At 45.1% G+C, this 26,314-nt stretch overlaps 3 non-coding genes across 3 annotated transcripts; all 3 read right to left on the bottom strand.

Moving 5' to 3' along the window:
* Positions 1–3,200: 3,200 nt before the first annotated feature.
* Positions 3,201–3,292, bottom strand: trnar-ucu (transfer RNA arginine (anticodon UCU)). The gene is given in 2 exon segments: positions 3,201–3,236; positions 3,256–3,292. It is a non-coding gene; the product is annotated as a tRNA-Arg (tRNA).
* A 6,646-nt stretch (positions 3,293–9,938) lies between these two features.
* Positions 9,939–10,020, bottom strand: trnas-uga (transfer RNA serine (anticodon UGA)). Its single transcript has one exon. It is a non-coding gene; the product is annotated as a tRNA-Ser (tRNA).
* A 12,362-nt stretch (positions 10,021–22,382) lies between these two features.
* trnak-cuu (transfer RNA lysine (anticodon CUU)) lies at positions 22,383–22,455 on the bottom strand. Its single transcript has one exon. It is a non-coding gene; the product is annotated as a tRNA-Lys (tRNA).
* Positions 22,456–26,314: the final 3,859 nt, after the last annotated feature.

Genomic DNA, 26,314 nt, shown 5'->3' with positions numbered 1-26,314 from the left:
GAGTCAGGCGCGCTGCCGTTGCGCCGCAAGCGCAAATGAACTCAGAGATTATTTTTATTTATTTACACTTTGACTGTGTTCTGTACATCAGCAACTGTGCGAAACAAACTCAAGGAAGTTAGATTGAGGGTTATTAAAGGGCCCTGAAGTAAAGCAGCTGTACCACGTGGTTAAGGTGATGCACAATAATCCATTGTGCTCTGTACACGTGGCTTCAAATCCCATCCTGGTCTGTAACGTGTCTGTTGTGTCTCTGTTTGGTCCACTTGATGAGGGTGAAGTGAAAAAGCTGCGGCTTTTAGCTGTTGTTTGACGGCTTGTGGGTGAATAGTGGAACACTGTCCATATTGAAACAATATTAAAAATGATGAGAAAGTTACTTATTTCACTCCACTCCCTAATTGCGCCTACATTCTGAGTTAGAAACTGTTTCTCTTTCTCGGTTTGAAACTCACGAAGTCGCGCAAAACCTCGCTTCCAAATTATTACTGCAATGGCCGGGAATCGAGCGCGGGTCAACTGCTTGGAAGGCAGCTATGCTCACCACTATACCACCATCGCTCACTGACGAAATCTCTGCGGAGCTTATTTCCCTCCAATTTAAAATGCTCCTGAATGAATGTATCCGTGTCGCACTGCTACCGTTCAGCCACCAGATGGCACGAGTCCACCATAAATGTATTCCTCCAATTTAATTCTGATGTTCTGTGTGTCATCACATAGGACACTTACTCTGGCCTGAGACCTTACCTTGTCCTTGTGTCCGGACGCTGCCGCTTTCACCATGTTTAAGTTATCACATAGCCCCTCCAGTGCAAGAGGAGGCTCATCGAGTCGGCTTCGCCCAATCCCCACTTCACCGGTCGATCACATCAGTGTGTCAGCGTGGCCGGAAGAGAAAATGCTGGAAAATCTCAGTAGGTCCGGCAGCATCTGTGGGGAGAGAAAAGACCTAACCTTTCGAGTCCAATGTCCCTTTGTCAAAGCCGAGTCATTGGTCTCGAAACGTTAACTCATTTCTCTCCCTACAGATGCTGCTCGACTTGCTGACATTTTCCAGCACTTTCTCTTTCGTTTCAGATTCCAGCATCCGCAGGAATTTGCTGTTACCCATGTTTTTCCCAGTGTGGCCGAGTGTTCAGGTCGCAGACTTTTCTGAAGGCGTGTGTTCGAATCCCACCCCTAATATTGACTTTTCCTCCGTGAGGCTCCATCCAAACCCGCGGGACCTCTCACCTGGAAACACAAGGGGAGCAGATACAGAGAAACAGCGACCACCTGCAAGTTCCACTCCGAGACACATACCATCCTGGGAAATATATCACCCTTTCTGTGGCTGGCTCACAATCCCGGAACTCCCTCCCTAACAGCACTGTGTGTGTACATACACCACATGGACTTGCAGTGGCTCAAGATTCACGTCACCGCCAAATTCTTAAGGGTAATTAATTTTGGACAATAAATGTTGACGGATTCAGCGACACCCACATGCCGTCAAATAACTTTTAAAATATTTTGGAAACCGAGTCCCCTGAACTCAGCTCAGAATGTTCACAAATCACAAAGCAAATTACTTCAAATGTTGATCATCATAAATAATAAACACAGGAAATGCTGGAAACGCTCAGAAATGAAACATCATCTGTGGGGAGAAAACTGGAAGCAGCGTTCCAGCTCTGTGATTGGATCATTTCCTTCTCTCTCAATGTGAAATCCTGGACTCAGCTGATAAACAGCAAGATGCCAATCACCAGTCATCAGTATCAGAAACAATGAACCTTTAGGATAGCGAGGCCGAGCGGTCTGAGGAGATGGGTTTAGGTTTCAGTCTCTTCGAGGATGCGGGTGGAAATCCAACCGCTGCCAACATTTGTAGGAAAAGCGGCTAAGGTGGGAAATGGAAATAAAAGTGAACGATGTTGCAAAACTCTTGCTCTTATCCCAAAAGATCTTTCCGTTACTGACATTGTTGTGTCCTGTGTAAGTCGAGCTGAACTGATTTGGTGCCGCTTGTTCTCACCTTGCAGCCCGTCAGTCTCCGTATTCCAGGGACCATTTATGACATCATCAAAAACACCCTCCCCTGCTCTCCCCATTCACCAGACTGAAGGGACAATCCCCTCCGCGACCGCTGCTCCACCGCCAATATCCGCTCACTTTCTATCTGCACCTTTCTTTGCAAGTGCAGGAGATGCAACTCCTGCCTTTTTACCTCCTGCCTCCTCATTATCCAAGGGCCCAAAACACTCATCCCAAGTGAACCAGTGAGACACTTGTGCTTTTCAGTTTAAGCTCCTGTATTTGCTGCCACAATTTGGTCTCATCGACTTCAACAGGTCAAATAACAGTCTGTGACCGCTTTGAGAAATCTCTGTCAATCCACAATCCTGACTCTGAGTTTCCTGCCACTTGTCATTTCAATTCTCCACCTGCCCACTCTCACCTTTCTGTCCTTGGTCATCCGTGTTCCAATATAGATTAACGGAAACTCGAGTAAAACCACCTCAACATTTAAGTAGCCTCCCACAGAATTCCGTCCTCAACATCGAGCTCAGTAATTTTAGATTATAAAATCTCTCTCCATTTTGTTTGGAGTGTGTCTTGCCCGTCCGTTTGTTTGTCTTTTGCTTCTAATTGCATTCATTCATTTTGCACTTGGACGGCGGAGAGACAGCTGGAGATTTTTCTAGAATGAATTGTAGAGCTCAAGGCTCAGACAGCTGAAGACGCGGCCACCATTGATGGAACAATGAAAAGTGCAAATGAGCAAGAGGACAAGGAAAAAGAAAGGTCTGGGAATGGAATCGAAACTCCAGTCTGGTAAGTGAGAAATCTCCCCCTGAACCTGTCTGAAGGAACATGCAGTCTGACAGAGCCTGTGATAATCCTCCACTGTCTGATCTAAAGCTGCAACATGAGCTGTTCATTACAGCTGAGATAAACGTGTTGGTGTGAGCATTCAGTGGTGTCGATTCACATCATCCTTGTTTGGAGCTGCCTGTGAGGAACAAACTGCCCGCGGGTATATTTGTCTGAGGAGGGAACAGACTGACTCTGGTCAGCAGCTTACAAATATTTTGTGCTCAGATGGGAAAGCGGAGAGTGACTGGAGTCACTTTTCAGAAGGAAGTTCGGGACGGCAGTTACACTTATCTCGGAACATTGATAAACCTGTTACTGATTTCTTCAAACCGAAAATCCGACTCTGATGGGATTCGAACCCACAACCTTTGAATGTCTCATCACGTCAGCGACTAGAAGTCCAACGCGCTATCCGTTGCGCCACAGAGCCACACCTGCAGCGCTTTCCCATCCCCATATGAGGATTTCTGTAGTTGTCCAACAGGCATTTCAAAAGTTCAGTAATTCGCACAGTGACGACATTTCAAAAGTACTTCATTGCCTGGAAATGTTTTGGGCCGCCCTATGGTTGTAAAAAAGCGCGACAGAAATTCTACTAAAACTCCGGAAGGACACAGCCAGGTTGGTGCAATGGGAGGACATGTAGCAGACAAGGAATGAAGTGATTTATTTTTGTAGGAAGAACAGAAGAGAACAATATAAAATAAAGTGTCTATTTACAAGAAAGAGTGCAGGAACAGCGGGGCATGTGTACAAATCATTGAAGCTGACAGGGCAGGCTGTAAGAGTCGTTTATAAATCAAACAGTGTCATGACTTTATTAATAGCGGCACAGAGTACAAGATGACAGAGGGGTCATCTCTCCCTTTTCAGCTCCTGACTGCAGAGGCTTTTCTTGTGAAACCGTTTGTTGGAAAACCTCTTTCCCTGGAGGGAGGCGGGAGTTTGGAACTCGCTGCCTGAAAGGCTGGTGGAGCAGAGACCCTCATAATATCTAAGAAGTGTTTAGATGGGCAATTGCGATCCCAGGGTACACGAGGCGATGTTCCAAGTGCTGGGGAATGGGATGAGAATGGTTCGGTGGTTGTTATTGACCGGCACAGATGCGATGGGCTGAAGGGCCATTTCTCTGCTGTCTGATTCGATGACTTTATGAATGAAATGCAACATGTGTTTGCAGCTGTCTGTGTTTATATCCTGTTGTATTCACAGGAACAAACAAACTGGGCTGGTCGTTGAGCACCTCGAGACTGTTCTGCCCTACATTTAGATTGAGTAAGGGCTCCGTGTATTTTAACTCCAGCTCCCTGACAGGATTTCAGAAACCCTCCACAAACGGCAGTCCTATTGATTAATAAAGGTCCCAGAGATGGATAATCAGTGAAAATCACAGCCAGAGAGACCTGCAATAACCCTCAGTGCAGGAAAGGCAACTCATTGTCCTTTGGGCCAACAGGAAAATACTGCGGATGCTGCAAATCTGGAACAAAGACAGAAAATGCTGCAAATATTCAGCTGATCCGGCAGCTTCTGTGGACGGTGGAATAGGTCGTTCCATTGAAAGGTCAGGATCTGAAATGTTAACTATTTCTCTTGTCAGTGATACCACGGAACCGTAAAATATTTCAAGCATTCCGGTTTGTTCAGCTAAACATCCTCACACTCTGTAGCTTAGATCAATCCCAGCAGAGTGTCACTGCGTTTGACCTGATCTGTGTGATTGAACACTTCCTCCATAAAGTCACAGGGTCATAGATGTTTACAGCATGGAAACAGGTCCTTCGGCCCAGCTTGTCCATGGTGCCCAGTTTCTATCACCATGTTAGTCCCACTTGCCCATATTTGATCCATGTCCCTCTATATCCACCCTGCCCAGGTAAATATCTCATTGTATTTTACAGGAAAACATTGTACCGATTCTACACTGCCTCTGGCAGCCCATTTCGGATGCTCACCACCATCCGCGTGAAAGCAAATCCTCTCTGGTCTCTTTGGCACCTCTCCCCTCTCACCTTAAACCTATGCCCTTTAGGCTCCTCTACCTTTGGGAAAATATGTTGACTATCTGCCTGATCTATGCTCCTCATTGTTTTATAGACCTCTATCAGTTCACCTCGAAGCCTCCGACGCTCCAGGGGAAAAATCCAAGCCTGTCCAGTCTCTCCTTATAACCCAGGGGACCAAGTCCTGGTAGCATCCTCGTAACTCTCTTCGGGACTCTTTCCAGTTTACCAATATACTTCCCATAATAGGGTGACTAGAACTGAACATAGTATTTCGTGTGTGCTCTTACCAATGTATTGTACAGCGTCAATATTCAATATCCTGACCAATAAAACCGAGCCTGCTGAATGGCTTCTTCACCACCCTGTCCACCTGCGACTTTACCTACAAGGCGCTCCGAACTTGTACCCCTAGATCTCGTTGTTCTGTAATTCTCCACAAAGAATACAACAGTGCAAAATCTGTCTTTCTTCCAGAATTGCAGGTTTAAATTGTCCTTCACTTTCCAGTGGATAATTTACAGACATTTTAACACAAGGACTGAATTCAGTCCAATGGTAAATGCTTTCGACTAGAAATCAGCTGGATTTTTCCCTTTGACTTCAGTCCTGCTCCCAGAGAATCTGTTCAGTAGTTAAAATAATGTTTTCTTTTGAATCCTTTATTTCCACCGAATGTTGACGCTGAAATTCCTCACAGTTCTCTCCATTGTTATCTACTCTGAAGGTATTGACTGCACCGTCTATTTGAGACATGCTCACAGGGCTATGATAGAGGCTTTCTTTCAGGTTTTAGGCCTCTTTTGGTCATTAAACAAAAACCGGATATCTGCAGAGGAACTCGGAATACCAAACCTCTCTTCCCAGGATGAACTTAGTCAGGGGACAAAATGTTGTTTGAATACAGAATAATAGGTTTGAGGATTTGGGGTGAGATTCCTGGAGTTTTGGGAAGAGAGCGATGTTGTGGAGCAATGTGATAATAGCAGGATACGAGTTTGGGATATTACCCAGTCTGTGTGGGGGGCTGGGGGAAGGAAATTGTCTTGCCTGCCCACTCAAGCTGAATGTTGGGGTTGAGGTGGTGATCAGATTCCGTACGGAGGGTGAAATCCTTTCACTGAATTTCACGTTTACAGCTCAGGTCCTCGAGGAATCGCTGCTGTATTCCCAGGAGGTGGTGGTCTCATTCTTTAAGCAAAAAACTTCAATCCAGGACCGGTTTGTCAATAAGAACACGCTGGAGGATTGGGATGTTAGAAACTGTTCAGCATTGATTCACTTTATTCATTGTTGTGTCCTGGAATAAACAAGTGGATTGTAGCTGTCCATTAAAAAATCAAATAGAATTCGGAAGTTTCTGGCCAGTAACTTCACAATGTCCACTATTACATCACTCAGCATCCTCAGCTGCATCACATCTCGTCCACATGACATGTGAACATTACCTACAGCCAGTCGTTCTCGTTCCTCTTTGACATAAGTTTGAGACAAAAGAAAACATTTACGAATGGTCGATGAGGACAGTGAGCACTTTTATTGAAGGGAGTTTAAAGAAACCTTTGTGATAAAGAAGTAGGATTAGGGAAATGAAAGTAACAATATGTGGAATGAAGGCACGGGTTGTTCCTGGACTGACTGCAGAATTTGCTGATTATTTATTCAATAGAGATTTCAGGCCAATTGTATTTGATGTCATTAAGGAGATTAACATTGAAGGAAGCATGTCGTTGTCTATAATGTGTCAAATGTTGTCAAAATTGCTTTGATAGATGGGATTCAAAGAATTGGAGTCATATGGCATTCCTGTGGATTGTTAGATCCTTGCGAGGGTTCAAACAAATCCTTTGGAAAACCGCCAAGACCGAGGAGATTGTGCAGTGGAGATTGACTGGAGTGGTATCAGTGGTGAAGAGTGTGCTTCCGGAAGATGTATTTCCAATATTGCAAACCAGGCTGCACATTCAGAACCTTCTTACCAACTTCTCATCGATGAAAAGGATGCACTGGTGAAAATCTTCCATGAATCCTTAAATTCTGGAAAATCGCAGCGTGTTTACTTCAGACAGGCATCACAATGAGCGCAGGCTTGGAGTGCCGGAGAGCCTGTCCCTGTGCTGTACTGTTCTTTATGGAAAACTGCCAACATAACACCCTTATTCGAAAAGGGAGGGAGACAGAAACAGATAACTAAATGCTAGTTAGCATAATATCTGTCATGTGGAAACTGTTAGAGTACATTATTTTTGCAGAATAAAGGGATTAAGGGTTATGGTGTTCGGGCCGGAAAGTGGAGCTGAGTCCACAAAAGATCAGCCATGATCTCATTGAATGGTGGAGCAGGCTCGAGGGGCCAGATGGCCTACTCCTGCTCCTAGTTCTTATGTTCTTATTATAAAGGATATAATAGCAGAACATTTAGCAATATATAACATAATGAAACAGATTCAGCATGGCTTCAAGAAGGGCACATCATGCATGACAATCTTTTCGAATTATTTGAAGTGGTAATGATCAGGATAAATAAAGGGGAATCCTGCCTCCAGCTGCCTCCCTACCTCCAGTTCCCTCCATCTGTTCCTCTCACAATATCCCCCATTGTGTCACTCACCTCCTTTCCCCCCCTCTCACCCTTCCTCGCTTTTCCTATCCGCCCTCTATCTCTAATCTATTTCCCTTTCTCTGGGATCTGCCTTGTCTCCAGGATCCCACTGACCCAGGGTTCGGGGACTCTCAGGCCGGCCAGGGCTCTTTAACCGGCTCCATTCACAGGAAAAGTGACTTCAGTTTGCACAATACCATCCGCTCTCTCTGAAACCCCCAAACTGAAATTCAGACTCACCGGGAAGGTGAAGACTGCGAGGGCAGCGCGGTGGTACAGTGGTTAGCACTACTGCCTCGCGGCGACGAGGTCCCAGATTCGATCCCAGCTCTGGGTCACTGTCCGTGAGGAGTTTGCACATTCTCCCGTGTTTGCGTGGGTTCCGTCCCCAGAATCCAAAGATGTGCAAACCAGGTGGATTGGCCACGCTAAATTGCCACTTAATTGGGAAAAATGATTTGGTTACTCTAAATTCTTTTAAAAGAAGGGGAAGACTGCGGGTCCCGCTCCTGCTGTTTAATACAGATCACTATAACTGGGCACAGTGAGCAGAAAGAAATTCATGTTGTTTGCGTGCATTTCACTCCAATTTAAAACGCCCCACAATGAAAGTGTCCGTGTCACACGGCTCCCGTTCAGTCAGGAGATGGCACCAGTCCGCAATAAATTTATTTATGCAATTTATTTCTGATGTTCTGTGTGTCATTACATAGGACTCTTACTCTGATCTGAGACCTTACCTTGTCCTTGTGTCCTGGTGCTGCTCTTTTCATCCTGTTTCAGTAATAACTATTTACTGGTATTAATTATGTAACTTACTTAGTGATTTATTTATTCAGCCACTAGGAGTGTTTTAAGCTCATTCTGTATACGGAACTTTGCGTGGCTCGTATTCTGGCCCGTTTAACCCACCTATTTACTCTTGTTTCAGACTGAGAACTTAGTTATTAATGTTGAAGATTGTTGTTTATTTAAACCATGTTTCCACGCAAAACAAATTGATGCTGGTTATTAGATAAGAAACCCATGGGTGATGAGAACAGTTGGTGAATTTTATATGAGGAGTGTCCCCTCCTTTTCCGTCCTGACCTGCGATATTTAATTAAATAATTCACCACTGTGATGGCCAGGAACTGAAGCTGGGTCAAATGCTGGGACAGTCTCCACTATACCACCACCTGTCCCCGGGTAATGTCACCCCCTCGGTATTTACAGAACGAATACACAAACAATGAAGCGGGGGAATGTTTGAAATCAGAGATTGGATATTCTTGTAACCAATAGGGCTGTAATGGGAATCTTTCATTTTCCGATAGATCGGGATGAGCTGGGTCGCTCAGTCAGAAATCAGATATCTGGGGATTTAAATGTGATTACTACAATGATAATATTTAACCATGTTAATGTTATTTTGCTCCAATTGAAACGTGTCACGAATACATCGTTACCTTGTTGCACAACTTGCTTTCAGCCAGGAGATGGCAGCAGTGCGCAATAGTTTGGGTCTCCTGATTGTGTCCACAGATCCCGATAGGAATGGAGCTGCTGCTTCCCGGGAGCTGCCAAGCAAGAGGCACAGATATTGACCAACTGCACCCGCTCCAAATAGATTCCCCTAATTACTGAACAAAACAAAAACAAGCAGAAATCATATTTTCAGAAACTATGACAGTGTCTCTGAAAACAACACACCAACACCTCTGAAAGAATCGATTTGCTGTAACTAATTCAAGATGAACCGTTTCAATGTCAGCCGTAATTCCTTACCAGTTCTCAGACAGGCAGCTTCACTTTTCAAGGTCCGGCTCAATAAAATCAATCACAGGCCCATGATCTGCTTTCCTCCTGTTCTCAGACACATCCACTTTGTACAAGGGCGCACTAACTGGTTTTCAGAGTAAGAGTCAGACTGCAGTCACCTCATTCTCTCTCGATCCCTTTATCCCAGAACCACCTCACAACCAGGAATGGAACTTCTCACAGAGCCAAGAATGGAATAGTTTGTCGATTCTTCCACTGATTCAGGACCGTCCATCACCAGGACGTATTCGTCCAAAAGAGTTGGGATGAGATGGGGCTGAGTTTCACTGTGTATCCAATCAGTCCCCGGAGAAGCACAAAAACAGTGAGTGAGGGAGAGAGAAAGAAACAAAGAAACAGATAGAGAGATAAAATATGTTCCATTTCTACCACGATCTTTTTTCCCAGAAATACATTCACCTGAATGAAACCGAACCACGTTTCCATTCGCTGCCGTTGCTGCTTCTCCTTCCAAACGTTGCAGGAAACGTTATTCTTTATTGATTGTTGTTTTGAGTGCGAGATTCTTTATATTTCGTTCAGTTTCCCAAAAAATGTTAAATATCTGACTAAACTCGATATAGGTTCAAACCGTTCATTTACAAACATTCCGATTTATTCCCGACTCAACGGCTGGCGCGGGGAATTCAACAAACATCTCGAATCACAGTCGCTGCGAGCAGAGCTCGAACCTGCGCGGGGAAACCCCAATAGATTTCAATCCCAACGCCTTAACCACTCGGCCATCGCAGCTGGGTCCAGTGAGTCATTCATTAATAATTTGGTCGATGGAATACATTCTAAAACCAGCCTGGAATCACTCCAGGAAGTTGTTGTATTCAAACGATCAACGGGGCCCCGTGGTTTACGTGAGGAGGGGTTGAATCTTCGTGGAAAATGGCCATTGGATTTGGAGAGAAGCCTTGAGAGAATCGAAAACCTCAGCTCCCTAAACGCACAATTCCACTGATTGGAAATCTATTAGAAATTCAAATGGAACAGGACCACACTTTCCATTCTGGAAGAAATTTTAAATTATGAAATCTAGAAATTACAGCACAGAAGGAGACCTGTGCAGGCCGAATGGTCACATGATGACCTGATGACGCATCTAACATGATCACGTGTCGGGATTCCGGCAGTTCCCCGGATCGCGGTCAGAGCACAAGCCAGGAGGACCTGCTCAATTATTAAATCAGTTATTTTTTATTACAACTCCTTGGTCGCCAGTCATTGAGAGAGCAGCATTTCTACATGGTGTCAGGAGTGGGCAGTATGGCAGAAGGACACCACCGCATCAACCTCCTTGTATCATAGAATCGTAGAATATCCAGCTCAGAAGTAGGCCATTCGGCCCAACCAGTCAGCACTGACACTCCGAATGAGCACCGCAGCAACTCTCTTCCAGAAGAGGTTTAAGAGATAGTGCAGCACCAGCCCGGCTAGCTCAGTCGGTGGAGCATGGGATCCTTAATCCTAGGGTCGTGGGCGCTTCCATGAAAATATTGACGCTGAATGAATTGTATTCATAACAGGAACACAAGGTTATGTCGCTGGACTGGGAATCCAGAGGCCTGAACTCACCTTTCGTGACAACATTTAATAACTCTGGAAATTAAATTTCGTCTCAGTAATGGCCGAGAAAGGTTCTGCTTCAGACGGATCATATTTCCACAACTGGGAACACATTTACACAACAGGTAATGATTTGTCACAACCACAGTGAAGATCTGTCACCGGCAGTCACGGTTCCACGACAGAGAGAACAGTTACACAGCAGGGAGCTCAGTTACACAGCAGAGAGCTCAGTTACACAGCAGAGAGCACAGTTACACAGCAGAGAGCACAGTTACACAGCAGAGAGTACGGTTACACAGCAGGGAGCACGGTTAAACAGCAGAGACCTCAGTTACACAGCAGAGAGATCTGTTACACAGCAGAGCGCAGAGTTACACAGCAGACTGCACGGTTACACAGCAGAGAGCACAGTGCACAGCAGAGAGCACAGTTATACAGCAGGGAGCACAGTTACACAGCAGAGAGCACAGTTACACAGCAGCCAGCACGGTTACACAGCAGAGAGCACAGTTACACAGCAGAGAGCACAGTTACACAGCAGAGAGCACAGTTACACAGCAGAGAGCACAGTTACACAGCAGAAAGCTCAGTTACACAACAGAGAGCACAGTTACACAGCAGAGAGCACAGTTACACAGCAGAGAGCTCCGTTACACAGCAGAGTGTGCAGTTACATAGCAGAGAGCAAGGTTACACAACAGAGAGCACATTTACACAGCAGCCAGCACGGTTACACAGCAGAGAGCCCAGTTACACAGCAGAGAGCACAGTTACACAGCAGAGATCAAGGTTACACAGCAGAGAGCACATTTACACAGCAGAGAGCACAGTTACACAGCAGAGAGCACAGTTACACAGCAGAGAGCACAGTTACACAGCAGTGAGCACAATTACACAGCAGAGAGCTCAGTTACACAGAAGAGAGCAAGGTTACACAGCAGAGAGCACAGTTACACAGCAGCGAGCACGGTTACACAGCAGAGAGCACAGTTACACAGCAGAGCGCTCAGTTACTCAGCAGAGAGCACGGTTACAATGCAGAGAGCTCAGTTACACAGCAGAGAGCTCAGTTACACAGCAGAGAGCCCGGTTACACAGCAGAGAGCACAGTTACAAAGCAGAGAGCACGGTTACACAGCAGAGAGCACGGTTCCACAGCAGAGAGCAAGGTTACACAGCAGAGATCTCAGTTACACAGCAGCGAGCACGGTTACACAGCAGAGAGCTCAGTTACACAGCAGAGAGCTCAGTTACACAGCAGAGAGCACAGTTACACAGCAGCGAGCACGTTTACACAGCAGAGAGCTCAGTTACACAGCAGAGAGCTCAGTTACACCGCAGAGAGCACGGTTACAAAGCAGAGAGCTCAGTTACACAGCAGAGTGCTCAGTTACTCAGCAGAGAGCACGGTTACAAAGCAGAGAGCTCAGTTACACAGCTGAGAGCTCAGTTACACAGCAGAGAGCTCAGTTACACAGCAGAGAGCCCGGTTACACAGCAGAGAGCACAGTTACAAAGCAGAGAGCACGGTTACACAGCAGAGAGCACGGTTCCACAGCAGAGAGCAAGGTTACACAGCAGAGAGCACAGTTACACAGCAGCGAGCACGGTTACAAAGCAGACAGCTCAGTTACACAGCAGAGAGCTCAGTTACACAGCAGAGAGCTCAGTTACACAGCAGAGAGCTCAGTTACACAGCAGAGAGCACTGTTACACAGCAGAGAGCTCAGTTACACAGCAGAGAGCACAGTTACACAGAAGAGAGGTCAGTTATATAGGAGAGAGCACGGTTACACAGCAGAGAGCACAGTTACGCAGCAGAGAGCAAGGTTACACAGCAGAGAGCTCAGTTACACAGCAGAGAGCCCAGTTACACATCAGAGAGCACAGTTACAAAGCAGAGAGCACAGTAACAGCAGAGAGGACAGTTACACAGCAGAGAGCACGGTTACACAGCAGCGAGCACGGTTACACAGCAGAGAGCCCGGTTACACAGCCGAGAGCACAGTTACAAAGCAGAGAGCATGGTTGCACAGCAGAGAGCTCAGTTACATAGCAGAGAGCTCAGTTACACAACAGCGAGCACGTTTACACAGCAGATAGCTCAGTTACACAGCAGAGAGCTTAGTTACACAGCAGCAGGCAGAGTTACGCAGCAGAGAGCACAGTTACACAGCAGAGAGCACAGTTACACAGCAGAGAGCACAGTTGCACAGCAGGGAGCTCAGTTACATAGCAGAGAGCTCAGTTACACAGCGGAGAGCTCAGTTACACAGCAGCAGGCACAGTTACGCAGCAGAGAGCACCGTTACAAAGCAGAGAGCACGGTTAAACGGTAGAGAGCACAGTTATACAGCAGGGAGCTCAGTTACACAGCAGAGAGCTCAGTTACACAGCGGAGAGCTCAGTTACACAGCAGCAGGCACAGTTACACAGCAGTGAGCACAGTTACAAAGCAGAGAGCACGGTTGCACAGCAGAGAGCTCAGTTACATAGCAGAGAGCTCAGTTACACAACAGCGAGCACGGTTATACAGCAGATAGCTTAGTTACATAACAGAGAGCACAGTTACACAGCAGAGAGCTTAGTTACACAGCAGCAGGCAGAGTTACGCAGCAGAGAGCACAGTTACACAGCAGAGAGCACAGTTACACAGCAGAGAGCACAGTTACACAGCAGGGAGCTCAGTTACAAACCAGAGAGCTCAGTTACACAGCGGAGAGCTCAGTTACACAGCAGCAGGCACAGTTACGCAGCAGAGAGCACAGTTACAAAGCAGAGAGCACGTTTACACAGCAAAGAGCACAGTTACACAGCAGGGAGCTCAGTTACATATCAGAGAGCTCAGTTACACAGCGGAGAGCTCAGGTACACAGCAGCAGGCACAGTTACACAGCAGTGAGCACAGTTACACAGCAGAGAGCACGGTTACACAGCATAGAGCACAGTTACACAGCAGAGAGAACAGTTACACAGCAGGATATACATTTACAAGCAGGGCGTCTCTGTGTGCAGCAGAAAACACATTTTCCTAAATCACCTTTTTCTCCATCTCGGCACCTTTTCTGTGTCATTGTGTGTGTGGCCTGATAGTCTCTTCCTGCTTTTCTGTGTGTCTTTCTCTGTCTGTCACAGCCGTGCTGATGTTACGCATTAATCTCACTTTTCCCAAACAGTAATTGTGATTGATAGATACAGAAAGATTTCCACAGTGACATTCAGTACCAATGTTTGATAGAAACTGAATCCCGCCCTCACATACAGTACCAGATATTGACTCATAATGAAGGAATCCTGCTCTCACAAACTGTTCCAGAGACTGAGGTGCAGAGTGTTCCCCCCACTCGCGAACACTACCTGTGATTTACAGATACAGAACAAATCTCAGTCAGGTGAGTAGCAGAGTTTGATGGGTACGACACGTGTTCCACACTCACCTTCTCTGCGCCAGATAATCAGATGCAGTCGACACGCGGTGTCTGTGTTGGTTTAACAAAAGTTTTACACAAGACCCGGTCCACATTTACACAATATCAGGGTATAAGACGTTGGAGCAGAAGTAGGCCATTCAGCCCATCGAATATGCTCCGTATTTCAATGAGATCATGCTTGACCTGATATATGACGTGTTATGACCTCATACGGTGGCACGTTGTCACAGTGGCGACCTCACAGCGCCCGCGATCCGGTTCAATTCCAGCCTTTGATCACTGACTGTGTGGAGTTTGCACTTTCTCTCCGTGTCTGTGTGGGTTTCCTCCGGGTGCTGCGATTTCCTCGCACAGTCCAAATGTGTGCGGGGTAGGTGGAGTGTCCATGCTAAATTGCCCCTTAGTCTTCAGAAAGGTGGGTAGTGTTACAGGGATGTGATGGGGACACAGGGGCTCTTTCAGAATATCGTTGCAGAGTCGATTGGCAGAATGGCCTCCTTTTACATTTTAATGATTTCATGATAATCCTCATGTCCACTTTCCCGACTTTTTCTCTCTACATTTCATGATGAATCTTTAAAACCAACATTCCAACCAAGCCTCAGGTAGCAGTAACTCCTCAATTGTCGTTAATTTCCCGGCTGTCAATCATTTGGCCAATCTGAGGGAAGTCACATCCTGGAAATGTCATACATTGATCCAGTCCTAAAGTAAATTAAGTCCCTGATCACCATAGGCCCTTTGAGGGTAAGATCTGACTGGTGGTGGTTTAACCTGAGGATCACCATACCTCAGGCGAGGAGCAATAATAATAATAATAATCGCTTTTTGTCACAAGTCGGCTTCAATGAATTAATGTGAAAAGCCCGACTCGCCACATTCCGGCGCCTGTCCCGGGAGGCTGGAACGGGAATTGTGAGAAGGCGGGGTTTTCATGATTCAGTTCTATTATAGCCGTGTGATCTGAAACTAATTCGTCTGGTTTTCTCTCTGTTAATCTTGTCTCACAGTGAGGCAAACCTCACTGATTGGATAGACGAGTGATCGTTCTTCAGTCTTGTCATGAACGGACCCGCTGAATATGGAGGGAAATCCTGTGTGGCAGGATTTACCTCCAACTCAATCTTTCAGTTTGTGGATGATACCACTGTGGTAAGTCGTATCGCAAACAATGACGAATCAGACACAGAAGGTAGATAAATCACATGGTTTCATAGTGTACTGTTATGTGACTTTACCTTCAAGACATGGACATTTAAGCAATGTACATTGAAGAAAACAGTGATGTCAGAGAGTGGTTGGAGCTGGGCTTTAGGTCAGCCATTTTGTAGGTTTTTAGTTTCAGTTTAAAAGCAGCTTGTGTGTGTCTGTGTGTTTCCAGAGAGCTGCAAGTTTGAAAAGAGCTTGGGAGCGTCTGTGTTTGCAGGGATCTGGGCCTCTGACATAAAGGACGATCTCTGGATTATTTGGGAGATTTAAATTCATAATTGGAAAGCCTTTAGCCTGATGTGATTCTGTTTAAAGGTGTTAAGTCGCTTGGAAGTTTGAAGGCACATTTTAAGGAATTATTTACCATTGCAATATTTTCTGAGTGATCTTTGAAGTAAGGGGTGTTAAGAGATCCAATGTTTATTTAAGATGTTAAGTTGAGTTCATGGGATAAACAGTTTTTTGTGTTTAAAAACCCACGTGTCCATAATTGTAATCCCACACCTAGGGAAAAAGCCATGTGCTAAGATGCTAAGAAAAGCAACAAATCCATTGAAGGGAGAGATTGGTTGAACTTCATAATACATCTTGGTGTTCTGAAAACGCCTCGCCCATAACAATTGGGGGCTCATCCGGGATAAAAGTCTATCTATTGGATTGGCTTTTGTGAACTTAAAGACAGTGAAGAATTGTTGCTTTTCCGCTGTGGTATTTTAGTTTAAGTGGGGAGAGTGTTGTGAACCATGGCTCTTTCAGAGGCCCAGAAGTTTTTGGATGTGGAGAATGTCACACGTACTACTTTACGGACAGGAACGAAAAACAGACTGTTAGATTTGGCAAGAACATTGCAGTTAACATTACCTGACAAAATGCGAAAAGATGAGGTAGTTATGACGGTGGTTAAGCATTTAAAGTTGCCTGAGATAGAGTTTGACTCATTGGAAATGGCAAAAATTCAGTTGCTAATGAAACAAATGGAACATGAGAACGAATTAAAGCGGCTTGAATACGAGAGTGAGAGAGAGGAAAAAGGAAGAGAAAGAGAGTGAAAGGAAAAAGAAAGGGAGCGAGAAGAAAGAAGAAAAGCAAGAATAGCCCTAGCAGAACAAAAAGAAAAGGAAAGGGAAATACAGATCAGGGAAAAAGATAAAGATAGGGAGTTTGAACTTCAGAAAATGGCCATGAAACTTGACAATCTGTAAAAATTGGCAGATGTGAAGGGAAACGTACAGTTGGATGATAGCGACGAGGATAGTGAGAAAGAGCGTCATAGTCGAAGGCTTGGTGGGAATCTATTTAAATATGTCCAAGCATTGCCAAGCGTTGACGAGAAGGAAGTGGGAGCCTTTTTCATTCCATTTGCGAAGGTTGCGAAACAAATGAAATGGCCACAGGACATGTGGGTGTTACTGATTCAAACAAAGCTGGTAGGTAGAGCGAGTGAAGTGTTTACATCACTCCCGGAGGAGGTATCTGGAACGTATGAGGAGATGAAGAAACCCATCTTGAGTGCATATGAGCTAGTGCCGGAAGCTTCCAGACAAATGTCTAGAAATTTAAGGACAGAATTTGGTCAAACATACATGGAGTTTGAAAGGCTGAAACAGAGTAATTTTGATAGGTGTATAAGGGCTTTGAAAATAGATCAAACGTATGAAGCTCTCAGAGAAATAATACGTTTGAAGGAGTTTAAAAATTCAATTCCTGATGTAGTGAGAACTCATGTGGAAGAACAGGGGGTTAAAACTGCGAGATTAGCAGCGGAAACGGCAGATGATTATGAATTTGTTCATAAATCAAAGATTGGTTTCCGACATCAGTTTCAGCCGGTGAGGGATAGAAACTGGGGACATGAGAAATACTCAAGTGGTAAAGGTAAAGGTGATCTGATGGCAGACACTAAAGAGAGAGTACCTCAGATTAAAAAAGACATCCAGGAAGTTGGAAAAGAACTGAAAAGTTTCAAATGTTTTCACTGTGATAAACTAGGCCATGTAAAGTCACAGTGTTGATGGTTGAAGAAAAGCACTGAGAAGGTTGATGTGGTAAAACAGGATAAGACGGTGGGGTTTGTTAGAGTGGTAAAGGAAAGCCCAAGGGAAGTGAAGGAGGTGCAAACAATTGTACAGCCTGTTAAGGAAGTAATTGTTAAGAAGGTGCCAGATGTATTTAAAGAATTTAGTTGTCTGGGTAAAGTTTACTCCTGTGTATCAGGAGGAGCAGGTAAATAAGTCACAATTTTAAGAGATACAGTAGCTAGTCAATCTTTAATTGTAAGAGATGAGGAATTATGTAGTTTGGGAAGAATGTTGCCAGAAAAGGTGGTGATATGTGGAATTCAGTGTGAGAGGAGTAGCGTTCCATTATATAAGGTAAGGTTGGAAAGTCCAATGAAGGGAAGTGCTAGTCGGAGTAATAGATAAACTATCTTGTCCAGGAATACAGTTTATCTTGGGTAATGTATAGCTGCATCGCAGATGGGAGTGATGCCTACCGTGGTTGATAAACCAGTGGAAAATCAGACAACTGAAGTGTTGAAGGACGAAGATCCTGGGATTTTTCCGGATTGTGTAGTAACAAGGTCGCAAAGTCACAGGCTAAGACAAGATGAGAAATCAAAGAGTGAAGATGAAGTTGAAGTGCAATTATCCGAAACGATTTTTGATCAGATGGTTGAAAAAGAACAAGAACAGGTGGAGGATGAGGCGGATATTTTTAGTTCAGGAAAATTGGCGGAGTTACAACGGAAAGATGTAGAAATGAAACGGATATATCAGAAAGCATAAACGGAAGAGGAATCTGAGAGTATACCAGAGTGTTATTCCCGTAAAAATGATGTCCTAATGAGAAAATGGAGACGTGTACATATGCAGGCGGAAGAAAAGTGGGCAGAAGTTCATCAAGTAGTATTGCCGGTAGGGTATACAAAAGAGGTGTTGCGAGTTGCACATGAGGTACCAGTGGGAGGTCATTTGGGAAAAGGGAAAACTCAAGCTAAAATCCAGGAACATTTTTATTGGCCTGGACTACATAAAGATGTAGTTAAATTTTGTCAATCATGTCGCACATGTCAAGTGATATGGAAAACTCTAGCAGTGATGTAACCAGCGCCCTTAATACCCATTCCAGCATTTGCTACAGGAATAGTGCCAGAGGACTGGAGGACAGCAAATGTGGTCCCTTTGTTCAAAAAGGGGAGCAGAGACAACCCCGGCAACTATAGACCGGTGAGCCTCACGTCTGTAGTGGGTAAAGTCTTGGAGGGGATTATAAGAGACAAGATTTATAATCATCTAGATAGGAATAATATGATCAGGGATAGTCAGCATGGCTTTGTGAAGGGTAGGTCATGCCTCACAAACCTTATTGAGTTCTTTGAGAAGGTGACTGAACAGGTAGACGAGGGTAGAGCAGTTGATGTTGGTGTATATGGATTTCAGCAAAGCGTTTGATAAGGTTCCCCACGGTAGGCTATTGCAGAAAATACGGAGGCTGGGGATTGAGGGTGATTTAGAGATGTGGATCAGAAATTGGCTAGCTGAAAGAAGACAGAGGGTGGTGGTTGATGGGAAATGTTCAGAATGGAGTTCAGTTACAAGTGGAGTACCACAAGGATCTGTTCTTGGGCCGTTGCTGTTTGTCATTTTTATCAATGACCTAGAGGAAGGCGCAGAAGGGTGGGTGAGTAAATTTGCAGACGATACTAAAGTCGGTGGTGTTGTCGATAGTGTGGAAGGATGTAGCAGGTTACAGAGGGATATAGATAAGCTGCAGAGCTGGGCTGAAAGGTGGCAAATGGAGTTTAATGTAGAGAAGTGTGAGGTGATTCACTTTGGCAGGAATAACAGGAATGCGGAATATTTGGCTAATGGTAAAGTTCTTGAAAGTGTGGATGAGCAGAGGGATCTAGGTGTCCATGTACATAGATCCCTGAAAGTTGCCACCCAGGTTGATAGGGTTGTGAAGAAGGCCTATGGAGTGTTGGCCTTTATTGGTAGAGGGATTGAGTTCCGGAGTCGGGAGGTCATGTTGCAGCTGTACAGAACTCTGGTTCGGCCGCATTTGGAGTATTGCGTACAGTTCTGGTCATCGCATTATAGGAAGGACGTGGAGGCTTTGGAGCGGGCGCAGAGGAGATTTACCAGGATGTTGCCTGGTATGGAGGGAAAATATTATGAGGAAAGGCTGATGGACTTGATGTTGTTTTCGTTGGAGAGAAGAGGAGACTTAATAGAGGCATACAAAATGATCAGGGGGTTAGATAGGGTGGACAGTGAGAGCCTTCTCCCGCGGATGGAAATGGCTTGCACGAGGGGACATAGCTTTAAACTGAGGGGTAATAGATATCGGACAGAGTTCAGAGGTAGGTTCTTTACGCAAAGAGTAGTGAGGCCGTGGAATGCCCTACCTGCAACAGTAGTGAATTCGCCAACATTGAGGGCATTTAAATGTTTATTGAATAAACATATGGATGATAATGGCATAGTGTAGGTTAGATGGCTTTCGTTTCGGTGCAACATCGTGGGCCGAAGGGCCTGTACCGTTCTATGTTCTATGTTCTAACTCGATGCAATCCGGCCTCACAACTTGGACTGGATTGTCACATCGGTGATTGCAGAAACTTTGGAAAAATGAGTCCCACTGGGAGAAAGCAGGATGGAAAATCGACAATGATGGGTTTCGAACCCACGCATGCAGAGCACAATGGATTAGCAGACCGTCCCCTAAACCACTCGGCCACCTCACCCCGAAAGCGCATTGATCAAATCAAAGGCTTATCAGGTACAAATAACCATTGTATTCAGCCAGCTGCGCGGATTCAAAAGCGTGCGTCTGCTTTTACTTGAGGAGAAATTCAGAATCCCACACCATGATCAAACGACCTTTAAATACCCTGTCCGTTTCTTCACGTGTTCTGCACTGATATATTCGCTGCAATAACTTCCCGGGAGATCAAACCTCCTCCCGATTTCAGTCAGTGACACCATCCGGGCTCGCCCGGATTTTTGAACCCGGGACATCTGGCATTTTATCGCAGCTGAGAATCAATGTCAATGTCAGGAGTGGGATTGAACCCTGGTCTCCAGACGAGACTGACACCTGATGTATCCAAACGGTTCGGAGATGTTTGGGCCGTGTTGGGGTGATCTTTCCGTGCGTCGGTGCAGACTGGATGGGCTGAATGGTCTACTTCTGCACTGGAGGCATTCTATGATTACTTAACCAGGGTGCAAACGGCAGCATCAGGCCACAAGGAATAGGTAAGGTCTCAGGCCAGAGCAAGAGTCCTATGTAATGACACACAGAACATCAGAAATAAATACATTTATTGTGGACTGGTGCCATCTCCTGGCTGACAGGGAGCAGTGCGACACGGACACTTTCTTTCAGGAGCATTTCAAATTGGAGTGAAATAACATAAACATAGTAAGACATCGTTTACGAAACAATTTATCAAACTAATGCAAAGCATCAAAAGGACTCAACCTTCGGCGGTATGTGATGGGGGGATACTGGTGAGCATCGCTGCCTTCCAAGCAGTTGATCCGGGTGCGATTCCCGGCCATCGCAATAATAATTTGATCGGAGGCGTTTGCGTGATTTCGTGTGTTTCGAGCTGAGGAAGAGAGCTGGAGAAAATGAGGTAGCTGGAGGCAGGAATCTTCGCTTGTTCTAAATAGTCTGGTTGGATTGTTCACGTCCGTCCGAGTGGCGAAAGTGTGATCTCGGTTTCTATAGTAGTTTATTATTGGATATTGTTATATATGCTTATTGCCCCTCTGTGGGGTATTCCTGGAAGTTATTATATAAACTTTTCCCCTTCTCGCTGTTAAAGGATTTGAAAACACTAAAAAAACTCCCGGTTTGATCTTTACCAAATGACATGACTGTGTTAATAAAACATAACTCATTCCAGTCAGTGGAGATGTGATATTGGCACCAATAATACTCACACACCACAGCAGATGTTGTCTGTTTTCCTCAGAGAGAGTCAATTGAAGAGCTTCCCTATTTTGTTACTTTGAGCTTCACAGTGATGTAATGCTGTCTGCTTCATTCCTGGGGAAAATGTCCCGTTCACACTGGATGCAACACTTTGATACTAATCTACTGAAAATAAAAGGCGGATGTGCCGCAGGGTGATAGAGTCATGTTTAATTTTGGGGTGACTGAGAATATAAATAGCAGAGGATGGTTTCGATCCATCGACCTCTGGGTTATGGGCCCAACACGCTGCGCTGCGCCACTCTGCTTTTTAGACCCACTGTGTTCACAATTGCTGTTCTGCGGCAGCCACATAACTATTTTACTCTTAAACGAGAACCACGTGTTGTGAAGCTCACCTTGGCTGGACAATAACACGGAACATCAGCACGGCTGTAACAGACAGAGAAAGACACACAGTAAAGCAGGAAGAGACTATCAGGACACACACACAATGACACACAGAAAAGGTGCCGAGCAAACCAGCAAGGTACTGAAATGGAAAAACTGGTTATTTAGGAAAAAGGGATTTTCTGTTCCACAAAGATAGGCAATTAAATGTTTTGCCTGCTGTGTAACTGTGCTCTCTGCTGTCTGCTGTGTAACTGAGCTCTCTGCTGTGTAACTGTTCTCTCTCTTGGAACCGTGACTGTGCCGGTGACAGATCTTCACTGTGATTGTGTCAGATCATTCCCTGTTGTGTAAATGTGTTCCCAGTTGTGGAAATATGATCCGTCTGAAGCAGAACCTTTCTGCGCCATTACTGAGACGAAATTTCAATTCCAGATTAAGTAAATCTTGTCACGAAAGATCAGTTCAGGCCTCTGGAGTCCCAGTTCAGGAACATATCCTTGTGTTCCTGTTATCAAATCAGTCCGATCAGCTCAACACTCTCAGATTACAATATGGAAGCGCCCAACGTGGGTCTGGAACCCACGACCCTGGGATTAAGAGTCCCATGCTCCACCGACTGAACTAGCCGGGCTGATGTCCAAATTACCATTAAACCTCTTCCTGAGGAGATTAGAATTTGCTAAGCAACGAACTTTGTGTCAAACCGTTTGCTAAAAATCGATTAATTCTTCAGTCACAGTCGTTGGGAGCATGGCTCGAACCTACTGGGGAAAGTCCAACACCTTAACCACTCGATCATCGCAGCTGTGTTCAATAGGTCATTCATTAAACATTATAAAACATACAAAACATTATAAAACCGGCCTGGAATCACTCCAGGAAGTTCTTGCATTCCTGCGATGAATGGTGCCCCGGTGTTTATGTGAGGAGCGGTTGAATCTACCTTAAAATGACCATTGGATTTGGAGAGAAGCCTTGAGAGACTCGAAAATCCCAGCTCCCGAAACGCACAATTTCACGAATTCAATTGTTTGCGTAAGAAAAACAGTTGCATTGGAAATATCCTCGAAGTTCATTTTTGCTTTACATGGAACAGCACAGAACTTCCCAGTCTAGATCCAAATTAAAGCATGAGTGGGATGCAGGATTGGAGGGTCATGCAGAGTCGATGGGCCGAATGGCCTCCTTCTGCATTGTACTGGTTTCTAGGGAAACAGAGAGAATCACAGTATTTATTCACATGCGATAAACATCAGCCCGTATGTCCCATGCGGTGGTCGCGTGCCTTAATGGCTAAGGCATCTGATTTCTGTGAACCTAATGAAGCTATCAGAAGATTGGAGGCTCGAGTCCCACCGCGATCGTTTGATATAGAAATCCGGTGGAACTTGCTGTCAGCCGAGTTTTCCTTCCTCCGTTCAAAGTTTCACCTTTCCAGCCAAACGTTGCAGGGCTCTTTTTGGAATATAATTTTTTGGAACATTGTTCATTCAATTCGCTTTCATCTTAGTATTTTATTTATCCCCTAATGAATCTGTTTGACTTGGATAAAATATAGAATAAAATATTATGTATCAATCGGTTCAATACAATTCTGTGGAGGAAATTCTAATATCATCAGGAAGACAGACAGAGTCAAAGAGTATTGGATGTTGGCAGCATGGAAACAGCCCTTCGTCCCAGCTTGTCAATGCCGCCCAGTTTCTATCACTAAGCTAGTCCCACTTGCCCGCATTTGGCCCATATCCATCTACACCCACCCTGCCCATGTAACTGTCTAACTGATTTTTAAAAGACAAAATGATAACTGCCTCTGCCCCTGTCTCTGGCAGCCCGTTCCAGATGCTCCTCATTACCTTATTTATGCTCTTCATTATTTCATAGACCTCTATGACATCACCCATAAGCCTCCTACGCTCCAGGAAAAAAAAGTCCCAGCCTATCCAGCCTCTACTTTTCACTCACACCATCAAGTCCTGGGAGCATCCTTGTAAATCACTTCAGCACCCTTTCTAGTTCAACAATATTCTTCCGGAAATAGGGTGACCAGAATTGAACACAGTATTTCCCTTGTGGTCTTACCAGCATGTATTGTACAACTTGAACAAGACATCACAACTCTTGTATTCAATATTTTGACCTTAAAACCTAGCATGCTGAATGCCTTCTTCCCCACCCTTTCCACTTGCGACACCACCTTCAAGGATGTGTGAACCTGTTCTCCTCGATCTGTTGGTTCTGTATTTCTCCCCAACTCCCTACTAGTAACTGAGTAGGTCAATCACTGATTTGACCTACCAAAATGCATCACCTCACATTTATCCAAATTAAACTCCATCTGCCATTCATCGGCCCACTGGCCCAAGATGTTTAATAATGAGCCGAATCAACTGTTGTTCAGAGGGATGAAAGATTATGTCACTGGATTGGGAATCCAGAGGCCTGATCTAATCTTTGGGACAGGGAATAATTCCTAGCATTCAAAATCACTGATTTAATAGCTTTTCAGGGGGGTTGACAGGGGGGATGCTGAGAGTTTGATTCTCCATGTGGGAGAGTCTGGGACCTGAGGGATTAATCTCAGGGGAAGGGACCGCCCAGTTAAGCCAGAAATGATGAGTAATTTCTTCTCTAAGGAGATAGTGTATCTGTGGAAATATCGTTTCTAAGCGAATACGATTGTCGAGGATGGGTCAGTTAATATGTTCAAGATTTAATCAGTAAAGAAAACAAGGATTATGGGGATGTGGCGGGAAAGTGGGTTTGAGGATTATATCAGATCAGTCATAATCTCTTTGAATGGTGGAGCAGACACGATTGGCCGAATGGCATACTTCTGCTCCTCCGTCTTACAGTGTAATGAGGTCATCTGATGAAGTTGATTTCACGGCTGGGCGGCCGGTTCTGGAAAGACAAAATCTGCCAGCAGTGCCCCAGATGAAGCTGGCGTCTGTTTTGGAGTTTCTGAAGCCGCAAGTTTTCATGGTGCCAACTCCTGCCCAAAGCTGGTGTCGTGATTTAAATCGATTATCAGACAGAGGATTCGGAATATCGGTATAGAGATTGGTGCAAGAAGATTCACTCCTCAGGCCTGTTGAACTCCGAATCTAAACTCCATCCTAGTTCCTGAGACACTGAATGAATCATCAGGTCACCCTCAATAAGTGGCCCAACGCGGAGACGCAGGAAATGGATCATCGACGAGAATGGATTCAGACCCGCAGATGGAAAGCACAATGGATTAGCAGCGCATCGCCATCACCCCTCGGCCAACTCGCCATATGACCTGACTTCACCAAACCACCTCATGGATATTTAATGTGCACAATAACTAACGGAAGAAGGTCGTCTGTGTGCATTGGTCCAGATGTGCAGCCAGATGTGAAGTGTTGGGAATGTTGTTTCTGTCAGCAAATTACATTTCCATCATATCAGCTGAAGGATTGTTCTGAATGGACTGATGGGAAACACTTCAACACCATGTTTCACATGTTTCTACACATTGTAAATAAAACACCGCGGAAAGACTGAAAGATACAAACATTTGATCGCATCATGATGAAGATCAGTCAGACGCCTTAAACATCCCGTCAATGTCGGAGTTCTGACGATTCTAATTTGTTATCCAGAGAATCCCTGCAGGACATTCGGCCTCTTGAGTCTGCACCGAACTTCCGAAAGATACCGGAGGCACCCGGAGGAAACCTACGCAGACACTGCACAGACAGCTCCCTGGAGCTGTGAAACAACTGTGATAGCCACTGTGCTACCGTGCTGCCTACAGTGTGAGTAGGTTTCGAATCTGTGCGGAGGAACCCCATTTGACTGCAAGTACCAAGCCACAGCCACTCCGCTAACTGAACTACGTTTAACAAGACATTCATTGACAATTTATGCGATATAAACCCAACCTGGAATCACTCCAGGAAGTTATTGCTTTCATGCGATGACGGGTCTCCCAGTCTGTCTGTGAGAAGGGATAGAATATCCGTGGAAAAAGACCATTGGATTTGGAGTCTGTCATAATATCCACTCATGTATATAATGAGATGCAGACAGTCAGTGATGGACACACAGGATGACCAGTAAGCACAACACAGTGCAGCCAATCACCAAACAGGACACTACCACTATAAAGCCAGAGGGCACTAGGTTTCCCGCTCTCTCTGGACCCAGCCACTGAGACAGTCAGAGTCCACGAGCTAGCAAGTGCAAACACCATGCGGTAGCTAGTAAGTCGGATCAGGCTACTACAAGGTCTCCAGTCAGTTCAGTATAGTGTCGACCCACAGCTGAATATGTGTATCAGTTCTATCGTTGAATAATACAGTGTTGGCTTTTCTCCAGTGTTCGACGTCTGTTTTTAGCTTCCCTGCATCGAGTGCAGTCCACATTGAGCCTACCTGCCTAACACATCATGGTACCAGAGTGATACTGATCTTGACGGACCTATCTCGAGTGAATCAGCATTGACCAGGAAGCAGCCATCC

Source organism: Scyliorhinus torazame, chromosome 24, assembly GCF_047496885.1.
Source record: "Scyliorhinus torazame isolate Kashiwa2021f chromosome 24, sScyTor2.1, whole genome shotgun sequence".
NCBI classification, from domain to species: domain Eukaryota; kingdom Metazoa; phylum Chordata; class Chondrichthyes; order Carcharhiniformes; family Scyliorhinidae; genus Scyliorhinus; species Scyliorhinus torazame.
The sequence above is the reverse complement of the archived record's forward strand: the minus strand, read 5'-3'. Positions and strand labels throughout refer to the sequence as shown.